This window comes from Pygoscelis adeliae, unplaced genomic scaffold, assembly GCF_000699105.1.
Source record: "Pygoscelis adeliae isolate BGI_AS28 unplaced genomic scaffold, ASM69910v1 Scaffold412, whole genome shotgun sequence".
Taxonomy (NCBI): domain Eukaryota; kingdom Metazoa; phylum Chordata; class Aves; order Sphenisciformes; family Spheniscidae; genus Pygoscelis; species Pygoscelis adeliae.
The window spans coordinates 261,260-262,342 of NW_008824190.1; positions in this window are offsets into that span (position 1 = coordinate 261,260).

Here is a 1,083-nt window from a genome sequence, read left to right on the forward strand (position 1 = left end):
TCATAAATTGCATTTTGGAGAGGGGTAAGGCCTGTGTTAAGGGAGACATGGGGGTAGAAGAGAGGGCAAGTGGAGGGTGGATCAGCCTGTGCCCATACTTGCAAACCAGCTTGGTGTTCCTGGCTGGACAGGCACTAATCCTGCCTTTTTTTTGGCTTTTTCCTTGCCATTTCAAAGGGCTTTTCAGAAAAATAAAAACGGAAGAGTGCTAAACTGTGTAGCTTGCAGAGTGAGCCAGTCCAACAGATGTATTTGCTTGTGTGAGGCATGGTACTGTGATAATTTTATAGCAACGTTGGTGTAGCTGTTCCTGGATCTCATCCAGTTGTGTTGGCACTAGTGTTCGTGAAGTGCGATGGGTCAGAGAGCTGCTCTGGCTGAAAACCAACCCAGGCAGAAAATGATTTTCAGCTAGTCGTAGCCTTGATCCGTCTCAGCGCATGAACAGGAGGAGGTAGTGGGAAGCACTGACTAGGAATCAGGAGAATCAAATCAGCCTCTAAAGCAGTAGTTTATCATAGTGATGGTTTAAAGCCACCGTAAAGCCGTCAGAAGTCTTTGTGTGCATCTTGTCTTTATGTTGGAAACAGATGTAAATAGGCATGTTGTCTTTTTCTGTCTTTCAATTATACCCCACACAGTAGGATCCCAGCTGAGTTGGGAATTTTGTTTGCTATTGCTGGGAGGAAGAGCATATTTTAATGAAACTGGTGGCATTAACAGCCTGTGATGTGAAAACTTGGAAAATCTCACCACGGGCTCCCCTCTCTTCGCTGATGGGCACCAGTGGGTGCCAGCGTTTCTTCCGTGCTGCTGTGGAACAGGCAGGCATGGTGCTGCTGGCATGCTTGAACTTCAGTTGTATCTTGTTGTTCTAACACCTTTGAGCGACTATTTTTTTGAAGAGGACATTGCCAAAACCTGCAATTGTGTTCCTGTTATTTGGAGAATAAATATTCAGACTTAAAGGAAGTGCATTAAGCTAATACTAGCTAAAATAAGATGGTGCCTTTGTTATTAAGGGTATTTTATTATATTAAAACTATGCCTTTAAGAAAGCTATTTGACGTCACTGTTACTCTT